The sequence below is a fragment of the Balaenoptera acutorostrata genome, chromosome 6, assembly GCF_949987535.1.
Source record: "Balaenoptera acutorostrata chromosome 6, mBalAcu1.1, whole genome shotgun sequence".
NCBI lineage: Eukaryota > Metazoa > Chordata > Mammalia > Artiodactyla > Balaenopteridae > Balaenoptera > Balaenoptera acutorostrata.
In genome coordinates, this window is record NC_080069.1 from 104,494,391 (window position 1) to 104,500,984 (window position 6,594).

The following is a 6,594-nucleotide window of genomic DNA, read 5'->3' on the forward strand; positions in this document are numbered from 1 at the left end:
ACGGCCGGGCGTGCCTGGACCTCCCGCAGGTCGCTGGGCACCTTCCCCTGGGACTTGGCCTGGCCTGAGACACCCCCGCCCCCCAAGGCAGGGGGCAAAATTCTGTCCCTGGAAGGCAGTTTGGGGCAAGCAGTGAGGTGCCTGGGATCAGCGGGTTGGGGGGGTGTTGGTGAGGTTTTATTTTGGGGTTTAAAAGTGACAGGGACCTATGTGCTGTGGGGAGCTGGGTAGCAGAGACTTTGAGAGAAATTTTTAAAACTCAGGAGCCCTAGTATCTCTTTGAGGTGCTGATTTCAATTCTTTTGGATAAAGACCCAGCAGTGGGATTGCTAGATCATAGTGCTGCTTTTAGTTTTTTGAGGAAACTTCGTTGTTTTCCATAGAAGCTGCCCCATTTTCCTTTCACAGGACCAGTGCACAAGGGTTCCAATGTCTCACCTCCTCACCAACACTTATCTATTCTGATAAATAGCCATCTTGACAGGTGTGGGGTGATACCTCACTGTGGTTTTGATTTGCATTTCCCTGATGATTAGCTTATCTTTTCATGTGCTTCTTGGCCATGTGTGTATCTTCTTTGGAGAAATGTCTATCCAAGTCCTTAGCCCATGTTTGTTTTACAACTGAATTGTAGGAATTCTTATATATGTTGGAGATGAACTCCCTTTCAGATATATGATGTGCAATATTTTCTCCCATTCTGTAGGTTGCCTTTTCACTCTGTTGATTTTTTTTCTTTTGCAGTGCAGAAGCTTTTTAGTTTGATGTAGTCCCACTTGTTTATTTTTAGGGTTTTTTTAAATATATAAATTTATTTATTTTTGGCTGCATCGGGTCTTTGTTGCTGCGCACGGGCTTTCTCTAGTTGCAGCGAGCGGGGGCTACTCTTCGTTGCGGTGCGGTGGCTTCTGTTGCGGAGCATGGGCTCTAGGCGCGCAGGCTTCAGTAGTTGTGGCACATGGGCTCAGTAGTTGTGGCTCGCGGGCTCTAGAGCACAGGCTCAGTAGTTGTGGCGCACAGGCTTAGTTGCTCCACGGCATGTGGGATCTTCCTGGACCAGGGCTCAAACCCATGTCCCCTGCCTTGGCAGGCGGATTCTTAACCACTGCACCACCAGGGAAGTCCTATTTTTAGGTTCTTGAAGAGAGATTAGTACTCCTGTGTTCGTTGCAGCACTATTCACAATAGGCAAGATGTGGAAGCAACCTAAGCGTCCACTGACGGATGAACGGAAAAAGAGCATGTGGTATATAAATACAACTGAATGTTATTCAGCCTTTAAAAAGAAGGAAATACTGAGATTTGTGTCAACATGGATCAACCTTGAGGACATTATGCTAAGTGAAATAAACCTGTTGTAGAAAGACAAATGCTACATGAGTTCCCATATGAGGTATCTAAAATTGTCAGATTCATAGAGTGGAATGGTGGGTGCCAGGGACTGGGGGCGGAGGGAGGGAGAAATGGGGAATTACTAATCAAGTAGCATAAAGTTTCAGTCAAGCTAAATGAAGAAGCTCCAGAGATCTGCTGTACAACATTGTATTTACAGTCAGTAACACTATACACACTTTAAAATTTGTTAAGAGGGAAACTCTCATGTTGTGTTCTTACCACAATTAATTAAACAACAACAGCAACAAAAAAACAAACAAAACCCCCAAACAAAACCCTCAGGAGCAGCTAGGCTCAGCCCTTCCTCCAAGACAAAGGCCTCTTGGAGAAGAGTCCTGCTTTGAGCACCTGAATTAAAGGGCCAGGAGCCAGCACAGGACCCGAGCCAGCACAGGACCCAAACCAGCGTGGGTCCCAGCCTTGAGGCTTTGTCCTTAAACCCCAGCGCCAAGGGAGAGAAGGGGAGGTCCTGCCAGCCCTGTGTGTCCCTGCAGATGCTAAAATTGGACTCTGGCAGGGGCTAGATCCCACAAGAACAGTCACCAGGATCATTTGCTGCTGAATAAAGTCCCCAGGACCCTTTATTTCTTTGCAGTTGTTCTCCTTCTGTCTCACGGGCTCACTGCCTTGGACTAGGTGGAGACGGGTTTCCCTGGCTGACTTGCTTCCTCCTTTAAGTACACACTCCTGCAGAGAGGACCTTCTTCTGACTTGAGTCGCCCTTGTATGACTTTAGGTTCCTGCTTGCCGGGGCTGCTGTGCCTGTGTCAGGGTCGAGCAGACAGAGAGAGAGGTGGAGCGTTTGTTTTGACTTTCCACTGGGGTGGGGATGGGGGGGGGGAGGCAGAAAAGAGGCGTGGGGAAGTGAGACTCGGGTCTGCTGGTGAGAATAGGAACCCCCGTGTCAGTGTGGTCAGAGGAAATTTAGAAGAATAGAAAGGTCTAATAGGGCTCTAAACAGCTTGCCATCTCATGTGTGTATATGAATCCTTCCTGAGACCTCACCCTACCTCCTTGGTTCTTTAGAAAAGTCTACTCATGAATGTTTTGTGTAAGTGGAATTTTTTATTTTTTTATTTTGGTGGAAGCTGGTGAAGAATCTGTGATTCATGTCTGGATTAACATAACTCTGGGCAGAGATCATGAGCGAGCAGGAGAGGAGACCACAAGAACACCAGTCTCCCAGGGACTTGCTGAAATCTGGGATGGGCTTGGGAATGTCACAGGCTGTGGACTTGGGTAGTTAAGCCGTCTGACCCAGATCCTGAGGGCCAGGGAGACCCTCGCTGCTGATGCAGGCTGCACTGATGGGAAAGGTGTTCTTCTCTATTGTTGACATTTTAGGGGCTGAGGTGAGCCTTTTCCCAAGACATTACAAGTGAAGGAAAGAAGATGCCCTCCAAGACATAAATATATAATGAACAAAGCAAAGATATACAAACTCATTCTAGGAGACAGAGATAAACCTTGTCAGTGACCATCCAAGAACTTTCTTTCTAGGGTTTCCCAATGGCTGGTCCATCGCTACATGCAGGGGCCACCCCAAGTTCCCTTGCCTGAGCACAAGCAATCTTCTGGTTGTGATTTTACTTCCCAATAGAGCTGAGCGCAGGAAGAAAATGTGCTAGTTACGTGAATACTCCAAATAATGTCTCATGGTAAGTTAATACATTGGCATTCTGATTTCTCTGCCTTTCTAATTTGGTTAATGTGGGCCTCTGTCTGGGAAATGAATTCCCTCTCTGAGTGCGTTTATTCTGTCAGGCTGAGAGCTAGGCCTCATTTATAATAAGTTATCAAAATAATGAATGCCACCCATGGATCTTCTTGGGAAATTGTTTCATTGGCTACTCCCCCTCAGGGTGGCACCCTAACATTGCCCAATTTTATAGATGAGGACACAGACTTAGGGTGGCTAAATCATTTGCACGAGGTCACACAGAGCCAGAATTCAAATCTTGGTTTGTGTGACTTCAGAGTCCATGCTATTTTCACAATGCTCCATTTCTGACATAATTGAAGAGATACATTTTCAAAATGCACTTGTGTGTTCAAAACTTTGTCAAATACTGTGAGCCTATTCCTAAGATATTTTCAAACTCAGTGATTCATTTGTTCATTCATCATCCATTCATCTACCATCCATCCATCCATCATTTACAAGCATTTTTTGAGTATCAGGCTCACTACTTGGTACCAGGGATACAAAATCCTTTGCCCTCAAGGATCTTTCAAGTCTGAAGAGTTATTAATAGGCACTGTACAAACACTCCAAGTTCTGTTTTACACATGTAGTAACTGACGCCAGGCCATGCCTCCTCTTTCAAAGATTCTGGCTTAATGGGATTCCTATCTACCCCAAGCTCTGCTCCCAACATGAATGGCCTCATGAACAACCTGCTCAACACTAGAAGAAGTAAGACATCTGTTTTTACTGGCCAGGATACATTGATTCTTCTTCTGGTAAGAACACCCCATTTTTCCTCTGATGAACCATCTTCCAAGTGGAAATGAGACTCAGGTCTGGCCCATCACAGCACTAAGTGCCTGTGATCACAGTGATTGGTTTGGAGATGGAAATGTGACCCAAATTTGAACCAGTAAGAATGAGGCCCAGGACTCTGACTTAAATAGTTGGGGAGGAGACACTTATTCTTCTCTGCTCATCTTAGACTGGTGAGGATGAAAGTCTGGAGGTTGCTGGCAGCCATTTTGCTCCCACTAGAGCAGAGCTTGCCTGAGATTGGAACCCATATAGAAGACAACAGAGCTGAAAGATGGAGAGTCAGATCCTGATCACATCCTACGAGCTCTGCCTGAAGCTAAACTACCTCTTCACCTTTTTTTCTTTTTTTTAACATCTTTATTGGAGTATAATTGCTTTACAGTGGTGTGTTAGTTTCAGCTGTATAACAGTGAGTCAGCTATACATATACATATATTCCCATATCCCCTCCCTCTTGTGTCTCCTTCCCACCCTCCCTATCCCACCCCTCTAAGTGGTCACAAAGCACCAAGCTGATCTCCCTGTGAGATGCAGCTGCTTCCACTAGCTATCTGTTTTACATTTGGTAGTGTATATAGGTCAATGCTATTCTCTCACTTCGTCCCAGCTTACCCTTTCCCCTCCCCATGTCCTCAAGTCCATTCTCTACGTCTGCATCTTTATTCCTGTCCTGCCCCTAGGTTCTTCAGAACCTTTTTTTTTTTGGATTCCATATATATGTGTCAGCATACGGTATTAGTTTTTCTCTTTCTGACTTACTTCACTCTGTATGACAGACTCTAGGTCCATCCACCTCACTACAAATAACTCAATTTCGTTTCCTTTTTATGGCTGAGTAATATTCCATTGAATGTATGTGCCACATCTTCTTTACCCATTCATCTGTCGATGGACACTTAGGTTGCTTCCATGTCCTGGCTATTGTAAACAGTGCTGCAATGAATATTGTGGTACATGACTCTTTTTGAATTATGGTTTTCTCAGGGTATATGCCCAGTAGAGGGATTGCTGGGTCATATGGCAGTTCTGTTTTTAGTTTTTTAAGGAAGCTCCATACTGTTCTCCATAGTGGCTGTATCAATTTACATTCCCACCAACAGTGCAAGAGGGTTCCCTTTTCTCCCCACCCTCTCCAGCATTTATTGTTTGTAGATTTTTGATGATGGCCATTCTGACTGGTGTGAGGTGATACCTCATTGTAGTTTTGATTTGCATTTCTCTAATGATTAGTGATGTTGAGCATCCTTTCACGTGTTTGTTGGCAATCTGTATATCTTCTTTGGAGAAATGTCTATTTAGGTCTTCTGCCCATTTTTGGATTGGGTTGTTTGTGTTTTTCATATTGAGCTGCATGAGCCGCTTGTATACGTTGGAGATTAATCCTTTGTCAGTTGCTTCGTTTGCAAATATTTTCTCCCATTCTGAGGGTTGTCTTTTCATCTTGTTTATGGTTTCCTTGGCTGTGCAAAAGCTTTTAAGTTTCATTAGGTCCCATTTGTTTATTATTGTTTTTATTTCCATTTCTCTAGGAGGTGGGTCAAATAGGATCTTGCTGTGATTTATGTCATAGAGTGTTCTGCCTATGTTTTCCTCTAAGAGTTTTATAGTGTCTGGCCTTACATTTAGGTCTTTGATCCATTTTGAGTCTATTTTTGTGTACGGTGTTAGAAAGTGTTCTAATTTCATTCTTTTACTTGTAGCTGTCCAGTTTTCCCAGCACCACTTACTAAAGCGGCTGTCTTTTCTCCATTGTATATTCATGCCTCCTTTATGAAAAATAAGGTGACCATATGTGTGTGGATTTATCTCTGGGCTTTCTATTCTGTTCCATTGATCTATATTTCTGTTTTTGTGCCAGTACCATACTGTCTTGATTACTATAGCTCTGTAGTATAGTCTGAAGTCAGGGAGCCTGATTCCTCCGCTCTGTTTTTCCTTCTCAAGATTGCTTTGCTATTCGGGGTCTTTTGTGTTTCCATACAAATTGTGAAATTTTTGTTCTAGTTCTGTGAAAAATGCCATTGGTAGTTTGATAGGGATTGCATTGAATCTGTAGATTTCTTTGGGTAGTATAGTCATTTTCACAATGTTGCTTCTTAACAAAAACTTCTGTATACCCCTTTCCCAATCCCAGTTTGATTTAGGTTTTCCATCAATTGCAAGTGAAAGAGATTTGATGGAGTCAAACCCAAGGCCTCTAATCTCTAGTGACCTCCACCCTTCTTCAGCCACAAACTCCCTTGGATCCTGGATCTGATCATCAACTGTAGCTGTGCCACCTCCAGAGTCACTAATTCAAATACCCCACTTTAACTACAGCCTCCTCTCCTGTGTTGCTTGTTCAGCTACTTCTACTTCAATGTTTCTTTGATCTTATCAGGATGCACACACCCCTACACTAATATATGATTTTTCCAAATCATTCCAAATCAATGTATGATTGTTCCTTTCTTCTCTTCCTCTCCTATCTACCTCTATCTATCTAACTTAGATAGCAGAGGTACATCATTTTGGAAACACACTTTTCAATAGATCAAACTCTCTGGTTCTTTTATCTTTGCATGCCAACCTTGGATAAACCCAGTTATCTGCTGGCATTCAAGTAGCTGAGGACTAGTTGGGGGGGAAGTCTCACAGTAAGTCAGATTTTAACTATAAATTTACAGACTCCAATCTCAAATGAGCCCTCTAAA